The sequence below is a fragment of the Pagrus pagrus genome (assembly GCF_965226575.1).
Source record: "Pagrus pagrus genome assembly, chromosome: 6".
Taxonomy (NCBI): domain Eukaryota; kingdom Metazoa; phylum Chordata; class Actinopteri; order Spariformes; family Sparidae; genus Pagrus; species Pagrus pagrus.
The window spans coordinates 3,483,848-3,500,660 of record NC_140190.1 but is presented as its reverse complement, the minus strand read 5'-3'; the positions used below and the strand labels follow the sequence as shown (position 1 = coordinate 3,500,660).

At 41.1% G+C, this 16,813-nt stretch overlaps 1 protein-coding gene and 1 long non-coding RNA gene across 3 annotated transcripts in view; one reads left to right on the top strand and one right to left on the bottom strand.

Annotated features, from left to right (window-relative positions):
- naaladl2 (N-acetylated alpha-linked acidic dipeptidase like 2) overlaps positions 1–16,813 on the bottom strand; it is a 445,610-nt gene that overhangs the window by 428,169 nt on the left and 628 nt on the right. The window lies entirely within an intron of this gene.
- LOC311258371 overlaps positions 15,384–16,813 on the top strand; it is a 28,289-nt gene continuing 26,859 nt past the window's right edge. Inside the window, exon 1 of the long non-coding RNA XR_014622730.1 lies at positions 15,384–15,469. This is a non-coding gene — a long non-coding RNA (uncharacterized lncRNA). The remainder of the gene's footprint in view (positions 15,470–16,813) is intronic.

Below are 16,813 nucleotides of genomic sequence, written 5' to 3'. Positions count from 1 at the left end.
TCACTAAAAATCTTACAAACTCTTACATTCATGTTTTGCTCACACAGAAGACACTGATATTGGTTGGCTGTGCAAGATTGGGGATCAGGCAGGGAGGTACTGGGACAATGGATGAAAAAGGGGCTGGAAAATATTAACTTGGGATTAATGGGGGAACAAGGGACAGTTGTGGGTCATTTAGGAGCAGGTGTGCAGGGAGGAGCAGGATCAGTGGCTGGTAAGGGGGTGGGGAACTCTGCAGGCATCTGGTGGAGAGATGGCGAATGACAAGGTCTGGAGGGTTGAATATTAAATGATGGGGTTGGGGAAAAAGGGAGTCTGATGGGGGAGGTGTCATTATTAACTGAGACGAATTTAATAATAATGTGCTTCACACTTTATATCTAAAATTTGAAATGCATATCTCGGCGTGCTCTGCCCCATAACGTCACCCAGCAACCTCCTCCACTTCACTGTGTATTTGTGTATGCCATGGGTATGTGTGTGTGTGTGTGTCAGATAGCTCCAAGGTAGCAGCATCGACAGGCTAGTGAGGGTACCGATGGCTATCGGTGGGCTCAGGCGGGGACAAAACAGCCTTGATGCTTCTACAATAATAATCCACACTGCTTTTCTATCAAAGAATGGCCAACTGATAACAGCAATTCTGTGGGGTGAGAGCAGCCCCCCTCCCACTTTCGATTTTCTCTGGAGGACTTTTAAAAGTGTTGTTAAATGGGAAGTTCCAGCCAGCAAACATTATTTTTAGACGGCGTTCCAACCAACCTCTTCCCCCTCTCTCATTTTAGACATGCTCCACAGGATTTGCTGCTCCACAGAGGAAGGTAAGCTTGGCTAAATGTGGGTTTAAAGGGGGTCAGGTAACTGAAAAGCTGAACAGCTGCCTCAGGTGAACATTTTCAGACTAAGTCAAAAAAAAGAAGGAAAAGAAAAGCCTGAAGAGAATTGGGAGCTCATATCTAAAGCAAAACCCTTCACTGAACCTTGAGATATTTAAGTGTTTGGGGTTTAAAAATGCCCAACTGGTGTTAATCTGTTTAATCTCCTTCTAAACAACACTGCTATCTCTACCTCTACCAGTGATCATGTCCCTGCTCGCTGCCCGGACCCCTGAGAGGGAAAGGCTTGTCCCACATTATGCCTCTCACCAGCCAATCCTCTTAATGCCTAATAATCTCCTTTATTTCCAACTAGGTATCCACAGTTAGCATCAAGGCACCTTGCAGCCCCCTCAGCCACAGTCTGAAGGGCTAAACTGACCGTGGCTTTGATCCCAGAGGCTGATATGCAGCCACAGTTTTGTTGTATGAGAATTCACGTTTTAGTTGATTAAAGCTGACTATGGTGTGCTACAATTTACTTGAAGAACTAGAGTTACAATCCTTTTAATAGTGGGGTGGGTGAGTCTGGGGAAAGATAGCTGCTGAGTCTCATTTTCAGGTCATATGTACTTGATGGCCTGGGAATGAGACAGTGGCTCACCAGCCAAAGTGTTGGTAAATGAGGACCAGGGGATGAGACACAACAATCTGTTATCTTTCCCCAGAATCTCTCACCCAACCTTATAAAATAAAAACCACTATAAACACCCAAATCAAGACTACGTCAAATGTATAAAACAACTGTCATCGGATATTCAGTTCTGATAAGGAAAACACTATAAACAATAAGTGATGAAAAAAGCAAGAGAAAAAACTGGCTGGAGCTGGATCAAAGTCTGCGATGGAGGCAGAGGACAGCTGAGTAGTCAGCAGGTATGACAAGGTGTGACTCTTAAGACTGGCCCACCAGTCACTTTAGACCAGCTACAGGTGAAAAGGTTGAATCAGGGATCTGAAGGATGAGGTCAGCCACATGGTGTATGTCTGGGCAGTCCTCGCAAGGCTGGAGCTTGGACTCAGGCCAGGAGCCGTTTTGTAGAACACTGAGGTTCTGGTGCAGCCTCAATTTAAGAACGGTGCACCGGTCCAGGACTGGACAACTCGCTTTACCTCCTGAACTACAGCTGCCCTGCCACCCCAATTAATAAGATGTATGTCTCTCTGGTCATAGTTTTATTTTTTCTTATTTGAATCAGCTTTGTTAAAATTTTCTCCCACACTCCTTTCAGTTCTAATGGCACACCAATTAGTCCCAAGCATCATTTCCAAGAACAATTTATTGGTTAACTGAGCCATTAGGGTAAATCTCCATGCTGGTGCCAGCTGTGGTTGCTAAGAGACTTGTGACTTGTGAAGCACCTTTGATTACCATGCTGATCGCCCAACATACAGCAAATCAGACATAGCTATAACACAAAACGATTATGATTGATGCCACTTCGACTATATCCTCTGACTGTAAATCTTCACATATCGAACTGCCCTCCTATTACTCTCTTCTTCCTAGTCTACTTTCCATCTCTAATTGTTCCCATTTCTCTCTTTCCGTAACTGAACTCCCGCTCTTCTTCAGTGATTATGAAGCCTTAAAGTGCTGCAGTTTCAGCTTTAACTCTTACGTCTTTGTGGTTTTGAGGCACCAATATTAAAAGGGAATACATTTAGTCCAGAAGAGGCAGAAGAGACCCAAAAGTATCAGTGATGGTATTTGTATTTAGAAGAGGGTTGGTTCGGTGCACAACTCTCTCGGGCTCAGTAAATCCCATGGACTGAATGATTACTGGCAAACACTGATTAGGTCTACATGTTATTATGTGTGGAAGATTATGTTTTCACCCGTGTCTGTTTGTTGGTTGGTTGGTTTGTCAGCAGGATTACACAAAAATTACTGAACACATTTCCACAAAACTTGGATGGAAGATGGATCTCAGCCCGGAACAGGGCCCATTAACTTTTGTTGTGAGTCTAGTTAAGGGACGTTTTTTTCGTTTTCTATGACTCAGTACAATTTGATGCTGATTCTACATCTGGTGATCTTAATTATGGGTGGTTTAAAATTTACAGTGATATAGGACTATTGAGTTTGATATTGGATTAGGTTTTATTGAATTAAAGGGGACTGTTGATCTTTGGTGGAGGTATGCCTTTAACTGAGTGCCATCCTAGTTTGGTAAGGAATACATTTTTGGCTTTTCTATATCAACAGACAAAGCCTTTTCCAGTTTGCCTCTCATTCAGAATTTCAACAATCACACACTGATGTTAATGAAGCTGCCATACAACGTGTTGCTGTGAACATTGGGAACACTCTGGTGTTCAATTTCCTGCTCACAGACACTTAGACGTATAGACAGGAGGAGCCCAGTCCCTTGTAATAATAACTGCCTCCACTGGTAATGGGACACTTGCCATTGCTAGTTGTAGCAGTCATGTGTGAATTACCACTACACCTGTAAAGCACTTTACCTAAGAAGCTCATATGAGGGTGTTTCTTTTATCGTGACGGTAGAGAAAAGTGCCATGTGGGATTTTTCTGGTAGTTGTTTGGCTGATAAATATCACGAGTTCAGAATTCATCTTGTATTTGCAATATTGCATCCCATCTCACACCTTCATGATGAGCTTGTCCAGGAATGGACCCGTGAACATGATGTGATCTCGGCTCACTGAACTGGACTGCCAAGTCACCGGATATCAGTCCAAATGAGTGTTTGTGAGGACCACTGGAACAAGGATTTTCAGAGTAGAGCTCTACTACCAGCCAATATAACACCACTGTTGGAAGCATCTGACCTGTTGGTGAGCTACTAGAATCCCTCAGACACCTTGAAAAGTCAATGGTCTGACAAATATGTGTTTAGACAGCAGGAAGGGGGAGAATCAGTATTCCTGTATTATTACCAGCATCTACGGTGTGGCTTATTACCAGCCGCAATACTATGGCTGATATTGCTCTCATCTCAGCCCAATGCAGAACCTGGAGTACTGCTATTTAAACAGTAGGACTTTTCTTTGCTGAGAGACAGGTATGTGAATCCTTTGCTGCTGGACCCTCTGTCTCTGCTCTGTTTCCAAATTATCTGTCCCACTATCCATTTGACTGCATATGAACAAATGCACTGATATTTAACTGAGAAGGAGTGCTGCTACACATCCCTGTGAATGTAATAGTGATGCGGGACAGATCATAAAAATTATCAGTCTTACTAATAAAGGATGGGATGCGGGTAGGTGCATCAAAAGGACATACACACAGTTCAAGTTGGTACTGTGAACTGATTGGAAAAGAGCTGCTGTCCTCCTGATGAATCCTGAGCTCCATCAGAGCTGTCTGAAAAATATTTATATAAGTTTAATTCTGTTTCCTCTGGAGAGTCCCGTCAAATTTAGAGAGTAAGTGAAGGATCAAGAGACAAAAGCAAAGCTCAGACTGGCTTTAAGTCATTGACGACAGCTTGGTTAAATTAGAGGCTGCATGAGGCAGCTTCTCCTCTGTGTTGGCTGTGTTAGCAAAGTTGTCAACTCACAAGTTTCTGATCACAAGTCAAGCCGCCCCGTTTTAACAGAGGTTTAGGTGTTATTGTCTCTGCTGTAGGTTATGTTAGCTTGGCGTGCTGTTGTGTTGCATTCAGAAAAGGTGAGCGGTGCCAAATTTCGCAAAATATACTTTCTACATAACATTCCCTTAAAAATTGACCATGTGAGGATGGTTAGACATAATAAATAAATGAGGCACAGTTCAACCTTTTCCCCAAACTTACTGACGTCATGTGTTCTACTGCACCATACACATTGATTTGGCATTGCAGCCGGTTTACTGTCTAGTTTTGAACAATTCAGGTACACTAATGCAGCAGTATTGCTTCATGGGCGACTTCAAGTAATTCCATCAACCTTGTTGAAATCTCTTTTTCTGAAAACAGAAGGTGACTGCAAAGGGTGACATCTCATCATCAATACTAATTACCACCCAATGAGAAGGTAATTGGTGGAAATGAATGTGGAACAGCTCATTTACATATTCATAATAAGTGTTACACTACATAACACAGCTGTGAACAAATAAAGAACTGAGCAGACACTACGGTCAGGGTCGGTCTAAACTCTGAGGGATAGATCGTACTACGCAGGGTCTACTACTTTTCTGCACTGTTTCTGCAAAACTGGAATGCCATTATCACAAAGGCAGGTTATTTTGATTTCATACTTTTTAGCTGAGGTTACCATAATCTGAAAATGTCGCTTTCACTTTCCCATTTTTGGGGGTTGAAATTTTGGGATATTTCAGCATTTTCTTTGCAGCACTGTAGGCTTTTTTCCCTTATAATTGTGTCAGTTGTTATTCCTCCACAGGAGAATTTCTATTTTTTCATGTGTATACTAGCAATAAAAAGGTTGACTGTCATTAGTACTGTGTAAGCATAATAAAATGAAAGCTTTAAGATCTAATTTTGACCCATGAAATGTGAAAACACGGCTCATTATTCTGTTAAAATAAATTATGTTGTCTTTTTGTAACAATAAATTCATCAGACAAATATAGGACTACATTTGTACACAGTGTTTCTGGAGGTCTCTCAAAGTGCAGCTCCTGCTGTCCTGTTTTGGTTTTCTTTTGTGTCACCATATTTAGTTTTGTCTTACAAACCTGCCTTGTCTTTAGAATGGCTCTCAGCCTCTCTAATGTGACTGTACTGTTAACTAAAAAGCCTCTTGCACTCATGGTTTAATTCCACCAAGACCACATCTGCACAGCAGCGCCAAACAGTGAGGTGCATGGGGGAATGGTTTGACACTCCCATCTGACTCAAGCCTAATGGGGCGGCAGGGTCATGCTGTTTAATGGCAGTTAGCTAGCTGAGTGACAGCACTGCACCAGGCCAGGGGCTCAGCTGTCACGGATCGCAGGTGTGCTGCTGAGTTATGTGTCATTGTAGGATGCGATAAGGTCGAGAAGAGACTGGGTAGGAGAGGGAGAAATTGATAGAAAAGATAGGGAGAAACAGAGCAGAGAGTAACGAGAGGAGAGAGTATTGGGAGATCCCTGCAAGCATGTCGCTGACCAAATGTTCAACACTAACTAACAGCCACGAAACAGACACAAGATGATTTGCGATAACCAAAATCAGCTGTAAACAATCCGATTTGATCTAATCACCCAAAGTTATTAAATCAAAAATTTACACACGTACAAGCATAATTCATGGAGAACGTCGTAAAAGAGACAAAGGACTCTGAGAAAGGGACTCTGCCAGCCTGCTGATCCTACCTGCATGACTCGCCCTTGTGTGAAATTTAAGTGGGAAATGTCAGCGGCAATTATAATGCAAAGCTAACCTTTTGAGAGGGAGATTACTGCGTTGATATGTTGTAGCTTGTCATACATGGTGACAAAGAATGCTTTGGACGATTCTCAGAAATTCTCATGAGGGAAATGCAGCTCTGTCTGTGCAACCTTGAGTCTATTCCACAATACAACCATAAGAAAGGCTCTTTAACTTACGTTATGATTTCATAAATGTATCTGGTAAAACCTGATCCATTTAAAATCATGTATTTTTCAAATTTAGTCCTGCAACTCATACATTTCTGCTCATAAGGTGACTGTACAGTATATTGGTCATTACTGCACATGACAGTATGCATTTAATTGTACTTGATACTAGGATATTGAAGCCTCCAAATTGATTCTCCACCTCAATGTCCACAGTAATTTCAATTCTCGTTATCACCCAAAAAAGCACCTCTTCTTTCCTGCATAGCATTGACTAGAGAGGCAAAGAAGGAGTTATTTCAGGCATATTAGTGCTTTTGAAGATTGGTTTGCATAGACAATATTAGGTAACCGGCAGTTGTAGTACTTCCAAGACTTAAATGAGCATGAAACTCATGAAAGAAGTCAACTATGACACCCAAGAAGCAGCGCAGAAAGAAATCCAATCACTGAGCAGAAATTATTTCCAGAACCTGCAGCTCTGACTTCACGATTCTGGGGTTGAACAGATGCATCTGCTTATCTGATAATGTGAATATGTAGAGTCAAAACCGAGAAAAGGTCTTTTATATCAAATCCATGTCGCAGGTTTGAGGTTTTTCTGGATTTTTAATCAAAGTTAATCAATTTTACCCAGTAAACCTGGAACATGCCCCAGTTAAGTGCTAAACAAAGGACCTCCGAGAAACATCAAAGGATGGATGTGACAGCACTGCTACACTCCCCCTGGACCTCTTTAGTCATTTTAATATTCATAAAATTGAAGAAAGATACCTGAGCCAAGCAGGTTTTACAGCATTTCCTAAATTAGCAAGAAAGATATTTTGCTGTAATGGAGAACACAGATTATCAAAGGTGTTGATCACTGAAAACCCTTGTCAAGCTCTGAAATGATCTGTATTAAAGACGGCTTTACAAAACTCCTGAACGATGAAGTCAAAACCTCCTTTTCAACAATTAAAATCCAACAACAACCAAAAAATTGCAAAAGAAATGGTGGAAAAGTCCACCATTTGGGCTAAGACATGCTGATATGTCAACATGTGTAACGCTGGTTTAGATTTGATTTCACATGCTGATATTTTTGGTATGTGATATTCAACCATTCAGAGTGCAGCAGTTGGGTTGCCTAAAACATTTTATGGAAATACAGTAACAGGTGGGACTCCAACTAAAATCTCTTTGGATAATTGGTTAATCTGTTGATTGTTATTTCCAATAATCCTGATAATGCTCAATTTGATTATATCCAGCATTTTATGTCTTAACTGAACTTATTCCTTAGCTTCTTTTACAATGCTCTTTTAGACAACTTGGCAACGCAAGTACAGAGAAGGCCACAATAATAAAAAATGAAACTAAATAAATGGAGAGTGGTGATGTCATGCACTGAGGATAACAGGAAAATTAATTAGCATTGACCTAATCCAATATCTGGAAGATTCTTGTCTTGATTATACACCCTCTTTTCTGTTCTCTCTCCATTGTGTCATTGCCCTTCATGTTCCTTTACACCAGTGCCGACAGCCTTCATATGTGTCTGAGTTGTTGTTACAGACTTCACTGTGCCGACTTTACATTTGATAAGTCTGCTGATTGCAGAGATGGGAGCTGTTACTTCAGGCTGACACCAAAAACAATCTATGTGCCCTTTTGTGTCAAAGAAGTGTTGTGCAACACAGTGAAACTGTTGCCTCTAGCAAGGAAAATATCATCTCGCATCTAGGTGCAAAAAAACACTATATGGCTCTGTAGTAAATCTGTCCCTGTGCAGAGCTATTAGGTCCTTCAGGTCCATTAATCAGGGGCCTCTGGGGGTTTTAAAGGTCCAGGTTAAGTCTGATAGGTGACAGGGTTTGTGCTGTGGCTGCAGTCAGACTGTGGGCTAGAACTCACGAAAGCATTAAATCAACCAAATAAGTTAGAATGCTTAAAGGGCACCTGGAAATCCATTTGTTACCTTTTTTATTCAGGTTTATAAGTTCTGCTGGGCAGTGATGTAACTTATTGCTTTCATAACAAGCTTTTATTTTTTCATTCTCTCTTTATTTTAGAGGTGAGCAGGTCTTTCACAGGCAGTATTCGTGAAGCCTGGTTAACAGCAGAGTAAACTTGACTAGTATTTGTGTCAGTGTTGTTTAAATGTTTGAATATGCATATTAGAGGTCTAAATTGGGAGCTGCACACAGAGGGAAAATTACAGTTCATGTATCAGGCTGAGAATATAAAAAGTGAGTGACTCATTCAACATTACAATGAATCTAACAGACATTCACATTCAAATACGATTTGGTCATTAGAGTTAATTACTGCCTTTCAGTGTTTGAATGTTGTCATCTTAATAGCACATCTCATGAAGCTCAGACAGCGGAGACATTGTGTTATCAACAATTTGCAATCACTGTCAAAGAGCACCTGCTTATATGTAGCACTGGTTCCATCACTAACCATCCAGCCAGCCAAGCTTCACTTCCACTGAACCTACAGCACCTCATTTATTTGAGGAGGGACTCCGTCTGACATCCAACCACTGTGAACCGGCTTACCTGCGTTACTCTAACCATCCGTCAGGCTCATTCATCAACTTCACTTCCCATGAACCAACTCATTTATCTGTGTAGGTGCCTCGACTGGGACTTGAACCCTTGTCAACGAGTCGCCAAGTAGTTTTCTTGACCCCTACACCTAACCAACCAGTCAGCTAGTTCACCTAACTGTTTCCTGAACCACCAATCTGACCTTACATGATTCTTCTCCATTAACCGTCCATCCAGCTCGTTCATCAACTGAACCTACCCCACTCATCACTGTGCTTCGCTTATCCACCATATCATTTATCTGAGGAGGTGCTTCAACTAGGACTTAAAGCCTCAGTTGCCAAGCTGCATTGTTAACTTCTACTCAATCTAGCTACTATGAACCAACTTGTCCAAACCCAGTCACCAGGATAAAATGTTGATGATTAATGTTTCTGCAAACCACTGTAGGATTATCAATACTGCATTAATGTGCATGTGATGGGACCCTGTCAGCACGTCATAAAACGGCTCTCAACACATCGGGACACCGACTTCAGGACACCAAAAGGACCCCAAACTCCAAATGGCAGGAGAGTTTATTGCAGGATGGCACCGGCCTATCTGATAAACTGTCATCAATTCCACCTCGTCAGACATTCACAACATTCAACATTAACATTACTTTCATAATAACAGCAGATGTAGCTTAGCTCTAAGCTAACTCTGGTACAATGCATCAAATGGCAACATTTATGTTTAATATTGTCATGGTCCCTCTACAAATAATTGCCATTAATAAACAATTCAAAAATATTAAAATGGAAAGTAACTACTACTAATAACCAGTAAGTTTTTAACTATTACTTGAGTCATTTTTTTTATGAAACTAATTGTACTTTTACTTGACCCAGCACTAATGTTGTTCTTTACCTTACTCTCCTAGATCACTATTCACATCCATCCAGCCCATTTATCAACCTCACTTCCACTGAAGCCATCCCGGTCTTCACTGTGCTGCTCTCATCCACCCCAGTTCTGTGACTGGGACTTGAACTCTGATCACTGAGTTGCAAAGCGGTGTTCTTAACCTCTGCCTCATCCAGCTACTGTGGACCAATTTGCAGTGATACAAAAAACACACTCGTATCACTGTGGATACCACAGAAGTATTTATACTCTTGACTCTGCAGCACAGACCACCATCAATCTGTCAAGTAATCAGTTATGTACACAGCGGGTGTCTTTGAAGCACAGAGTGCAGAGTAAGGTCAGTGATAACATGCCCTCAGGGAGCAGACACATGAGATCATGCAGCACTTTGTAAAGCAAGCCTATAATTAGATCAATCCAGAGGCTGAATATAAATAAAAATGTCTCTTTTTGAGCTCATTTACACGAGAATGCTGTCAGAGATTGATTCCGGAGAATCATCTAACATTTCTGTTCAATTTTCAGTTTGAAAAACCTTTAAAATGTTTTAACCTTTTATGTATTCTGTCCACAATATAGGTTGACGTACACTTTTAAAGTCAGATAACAGGCCATGATTGCTTTTGTGTGTGTAGCGTAAGTGGTGCATTGGAGCAAGTAATGGGAGACAATGACTGGAGAAATGGATGACTCCTCAGAAGTCACCTTGAGTGAATAGAACTCATCATTCATATGCCGAACATGCACACGCTGACACATGCACACACACTCACACAGACACAAACACAAACACACACGTCCGACCTCTCTCTCCACAGCCGACCAAGGTCTTTGTCACATTAAGGACACCGAGCATGTTGTACTGTGCTGGGTGATATTCATCACCCAGCCGTGTCTTCTACCAAATCTGCCTCCATCATCACTAAAGACGACACTGCTGACAGTGACATAGTTTGTTTGCAGTTTCAATTCCATTTTAATGTTATTTATATGTGTTCCTCACATTTTCAGGCCACTTTAGCACTGAGAGAGGTGTGACCTGTTGCCTAAGACTTGTTAAATGTGTCCACACGGTGAGGTAATCTGATGTCATGTGTATTTATTTTAATATATTGATAATGTTTCCTGCGTCGGTTTTAATGTCATATATAAGACACACTTTTGATTTTAAGTTTAATCACACACCCTGTCATTTTTGGCTATTTTCAGCACTGATTGTTTGTTTTCAGGGCTAAAGTCAGTCTCAAATGCTCATACGTGGTCTGACTAAAACTAGATATAAATGTTCCCCCGAAGACAAAATGTTTAAGTGTTTTTATCACATATGTCTCACCTATAGGTCAGTATCAGGCCCAACAATGGTAAGAAAAGTCATTTTTATGGATATTCAATATTTAATAGTATTTTAAAGTTTGTTGTTTTCTGGAAAATGAGAAAAAATATCAATGACCCATCCCACACTTAACTAATTTTTATGATACTGCCATAGATGTGTAAAAAGAAGGATGCAGCCAGAGCAGAATGTTTCATTGGCCGGGCCTCAATGATTTCTGTCCAAAAACACAACTTTAGATCTTTATTCACTGATTTGGGTGAAACTGGATCATATTTCATATTTTATGGAGAAAGTATATGCTGATGTCGTCTTCAAGAGGAGCTGACAGTCTGGACAGAGTCGGTGGACCGACTAGCTCCACGGTGCAAAGCGTAGTGCTATTGGCTACAGTGCACACAAGTCAATGTCCGCAACAAGTGTTGTAACAAGCTGCCCCCTGTTTTTACAGGACACATGTAACTATGCCGAAGCAAATAGCACTCCACCAGCTGTTTCATGGGAACTTTAAGTGTTTTTTTAATGAAGATAAAGACCCACTAAAACTAGGAAGAAATGGGGTCGTATTCAACTAAGTAAGGACAATAAAGCTGAGCGAATGTGGCTACAACTCAAATGGACTTTTGACTAACACAAAATCTAAAAATAACAAACAAATCAAGACTGACTAAAAGCAGCACGGATGAGTCAGTCAGCGAACAAACCTCGTAAGTTATTCGGCAAAGTGGATCTACATTTTGCTAAAATTTGTAACGATGCACTGCTGGTCATACCAGCCTAAATAAAGCTGGAGCAGGAGAAAAACCCTGAGTTTATAGAGCTGCACAAGGTTTCCTTTTCAGTGGCGGCTGGTGAAATGTAATGTAACAGTAATCTGTCAGATGAGCTATAACCAGCAGGACACGCCACAGCACCCGACTGGTACATCACACCAATCTACTGCCAATCCTGTAAAACCATCAGTCCAAAACCTAAAGACTCTTCATTTACTTTCATAAAGAAGAACAGCAGCAGAGCATGACATTCATTGTGTTTGACATTTCAGCTTGAAAAATGACTAAAATGACTTAAAACAATGTCAACAAAGTTACTTGGAAAAGAATTCTCAACACAGGATGTACTCACTCGATGTTTCTGAAGCTTTCTATCTTATTTTGGTCACATAATCAAAGACGAAGGTTTGCTTTTAACTCACATGCTCTTACATGGTACAAAACAGTTGCTTTATGCAATATGTATTTGTTTATGTAACCTGCCCAAAAAGCTTTGGGCTTGTATAATGAGGATCTGTCTATTTAAAGTGATATGTCATGTTTTATTTAATGTAAAATGGGACTTAACGTTGAAATACGATTGGGTTTCTCTAGTTTTTGCTAATCTGTTTACCCACTTGTCTGCTCTGAGACATTTTAAAACCATCATTTGTGACTCTGTAGCTCTGTCATCTTGTTTAGGCTGTTGATTTGGTTGCACAACTCAAAGAGTTTCCTGAAGCTAAAAAATAGTGCATTCACAACAGAGCCACAGCAATGCTCATACATTAACCTATAAACCACTACACCATCTTAAAGCTTGTATTTCCTTTGCAAACAACTCGTGAACTTACAGCCAGCCATTTCCCTCTGACACCAGGGCTCATCTTATAGCCTCCAGCTCCAGCTACCTATTCATCTGCCAAGCATGTCTAACTAATCAACTAATCTGTTCCCTGTGGCTAATTTTGCACAAACTTTTCTTGTGCACTAAACCGTACACAAGAAAGGGGAGGGAGCGATGGTAATGTTAGTGTGCTAAACATCATGCCTACCCTGATATTGGATGATAACTGTAACTGTGATGAATGACATGAGGTCATCAGTTCCATTGTATTACATAAAAAAAGAAAGTTGTGTGGTTCCCATATGCCAAGTCATCACACCGACCTGTAAACATAGACGGTACCCCTGCCTGCAGCAAGCTGACCAGTCTGCTGTCAACCCAATATTGCTTCAGAGACAAGATTACTTTTCATTTTGTGATGTTTAAGAGGTTTAACCAATCAATACCGACTGCTTCAAATTTGCCACATTTATTCACCAAAGAGACCTGCCAATGCTGGAAGTAGGCATTGCTATAGCTGTAGTTGAGCCGGTTACATGCTGGCATTCCGACATCCCAAAATTCCGACATCCCAAAATTCCGACATACCACCATCCCGACATGTCACCATTCCGACATACCGCTATTCCGACATGCGAACGTTCCGCCATTCCGACAAAGTTTCGTCCTGGCATTCCAACAAGAGTAATACTAACCCAACCCATAACCCTAACCCTAACCTTAACCCTTTTAAAAGATGTGTCGGAATGGCGGAACGTTTCAAAAAAAGGAAAGTACTGCCATCCCGACAATGGAAACAGAAATTGTCGGAGTGGTGGGACGTTTTCAATCAATGGAAGTGCCGCCATTACGACAACTACACGTCAACGTCGGAGTGGCGGTATGTCGGAATGACCCGCGGATACCAGTTGAGCCAGAGATTGCCACGATCTGGTTAATCCAAATCTACTTAGAACAGTTTTAAGTGAAGCGTCTCTCTACTGAATAAGTCAATTTTTAAATAACCTGGCACCATAAACATTTCTTCCGTCGTGCATTAATGTGTTTCTAACCACTGAAACCTGCTGCAGGCTGTGCGTTGAATTTGCCCCGACAAACTGCCTACACATGGAAAAAAGGTTAAACAAATAACAATCGTGTGGCAGACACATGACACGAGACAGGACTCTTAGACCTCATGTCATGCCATCAACTATCTTTATAGCCACTGTACCCCTCTAACCTCTAACCCTCCATGTTTTTCTAATAGCTCAGATGACTGTAAAGCGAAAGGCCAGGGGTTCAAACCACATCCCCACTGAGCTCTATTAGAAAAGGTCACGCTTTCCCAATTCTGCATCTCTTACTCATAACAATTAACTCCAGTGGGTTATGAATGTATGTGATTTCAATGAAACCTCAGTGCCTCGTCCCCTCATGTTTATAAGCCTAACCTTTAAACTAATAATCTGAACATTGACCATAATCAATATAACCCTGGCCTCAACACCATCTGAAGAAGTGCCTTCAAGGCTGGGATTTAACCCCTCACTGCTCTGATAGAGCTATTCGACAAGCTCCAGTAAAAGACGTGGTTTGTGTGGGCAGCTCCCAGTTGTGCATGAATGTGAGTTTAACCTCTCTGGTACACCTCTCTCTAGCTGTTGCTGTAATATCCCTTGTGTATTTCTCTCATAGGTTAAAACCACTTACATTTGCACTGGTTGCAGCCATGCCTTTAAGACAATAGAAATTCAAAGGCTCAAATCCCATTTACAATTTTTACCCATACACCTCGCAACTTCGCTGCTGGACTTTAGTTAAACTTTTGCCATCAAATGCCACCAAAAATGGTGGAATGCACATTGATATACCTCAAAATGCAGGACTGTCATGCAAAAAAATTGCACTAACAATGTAACATTAGCTAGCTAAATAGCCTACCAGACATTGGCAGTAGCAGTTGTTTAATGTTTGCTATAAAGAAAAGGACAATAATACATGATAATTTTCTCATAACACTCGGTTTGAAGTGTACCTCATTTGGAGGGCCGTGTAGCCCTCGTACTTCACCCTACCCTGCTTTCACAACAAGAATCAGAACACCTTAGATGTGAATGCACAAAACAGAGTAGCACGGCTAAGTGGGAGGGTCAAGGGGTGCATTGGGATTCTACCACAACATCCAACCAAAACCATCAGTCTAGCATTGTACTAATGTCTGAATACCCTTCCTCCTCCAGTTGTTTAGTTCAGCTCCTTCAAAAATGTACTAGCGGCCGACACTGGTGCCACTTCTATTCAACACAAGGCTTTACTTCTTGCTATTCATCCTCATTGCCTAATGGACGGTTGGATTCAGAGAACACAACAGGTGTCCTGCTCAGACACACACATACACACACATGCTTAGTGTAAGAAACCTGCTGGCTGCGGTCCACCGATTCCTCGGTGAGCGACATGCATCATTAACAGCTTTTAAACTGCAGAGGCGTCCTGCCTTCAGGATCTTATAACAGGCCGTCCGTCTCCCCCTCCTTACAACATCCCACCCACTACACACAGTCTTTAAAGTGTTACTAAAGAGGCTTAACAACCCATTCCAAAAAGCCTGCATGGGGCATTTGTACTCCATTAAAAAAAAAACTGCTACAAGCTACAAATGGTAGCTCACTGAGTGCCCTTCTGGAGCAGACACCAGTTGATGAGCAGAGACGGTTAAGGGCAGCAGCAGGTGAGTAAAAGCGTTTTCTCTGCAACACACTTGTTTTCCAATAATTGTTCAAAGAGGTGTGAGGATTGTTAGAAGTGGGTAAAAGCACAAACTTGAAACAACTTATGAAAGCGTACACATATATACATACTTTCAAGTCTCTAGACAAGTGTTCAGGATATGAATATGTCAGGACGGGATGACAAATCTGGAGCGGTTGCCGTGTGCAGGTCTTTACTTTGAAGCGACTGCATTAGCGGGCTGATGGAAGGTAATCCTTAATGAAAAAGACGTTTCTTGTGGTGATGCTCAACATCAAAAAAAGCGTTTGGCTGTTTTATCAGGGTCAACGTGCTGTGAGCTGATGGATCCTTGTAACAAACCATTAAAACACACAATAACACACACTAATCTAAAGACTGCCTTATATATGACAATAGAGCTTAAAGAAGAGCTAGTGTTTGATGTTGATGTGGCTCGAGTGCATTTAGCTGTAGCATGCTAAGGATGTGTTGTTATGGGACAGACTGAAAGCTGTACTAGGCATTGTTGAATATATATCTATATATATATATAGGCTTTTTACATATAGCGAAGGACTCAAAATTGTACCTCACTACTATGTTTCCAAACTGATGTGACTGTCAGTGTCAAGGAGCTGAAGTAAAACCCTTGTAACAGCACTGGAATTCAGTCTATGAGATTAAACATGCCTTAAAGCGATTAGAAAACAGTTTGGTACGTATAAACCGATGAAACAGCAAATACTGCGAGGCACAATCTAAAATGGCTTCACAAGCAATGGATTACAGAGTAAAATGATGACTGTGATAAACGGAAATTAACAGACCTCCAGAATGTAAACATTGTGCATTGTATACAAATTTGATATCCCATCATACTCGTCCAATGTATTTATTGGTACAAAAAGGCGACTGCGTATATTTTAACGGGTTATTGTGGCATTTTTCTTCGTATTCCGCGAAGCTTTTTCGCATTTTTGTGGATCGAAATGAAACCTTAAAGCTTAAATAACATTCATGCTTTCACAGTGATAATGACAGTAAACCGTATTGTTGACAACACGGGTGACAAATAATAGAAATTCTCCGGCGTAGAAAAAAACGTATAACAATAACAACCAAAAAGAAAGCCATTATACAGCGTCGCAAAGGCAATGCAGAAATATCCAAAGAATTCAATCTCGAAACGTGAAAAAGCAGAGCGATATTTCCTCCAAAATTACAGAATAAAATAACCTCAGCAAACATACGAGATCAAAAAGGTGCAGTGTGTCTTTAATTCCCTGCCTTTGTGGCGGCGGCAGCAATAGCGAGGGCATCCCAGGCGAACCACAAAGCCAAG